Source organism: Brassica oleracea, chromosome C8, assembly GCF_000695525.1.
Source record: "Brassica oleracea var. oleracea cultivar TO1000 chromosome C8, BOL, whole genome shotgun sequence".
NCBI classification, from domain to species: domain Eukaryota; kingdom Viridiplantae; phylum Streptophyta; class Magnoliopsida; order Brassicales; family Brassicaceae; genus Brassica; species Brassica oleracea.
In genome coordinates, this window is record NC_027755.1 from 5922152 (window position 1) to 5922363 (window position 212).

The following is a 212-nucleotide window of genomic DNA, read 5'->3' on the forward strand; positions in this document are numbered from 1 at the left end:
GATCTCTAAATTTTGGATTTGAATTTATGTGTGTGTTTATATGTTAGATTCTAAAAAGCTATAGATTCAACATAGTGTGACTGTTTTGTTTATTTTGTAAGCAAAAACATTTCATTTTTGAAGTTTTTCTCTTTTTTGTAGTCATTTGAATATTTTTGAATTTGTAGGTTTTTTCAGATCTGAGAGACTTTGAAAGACTTCTCAGAAGACTC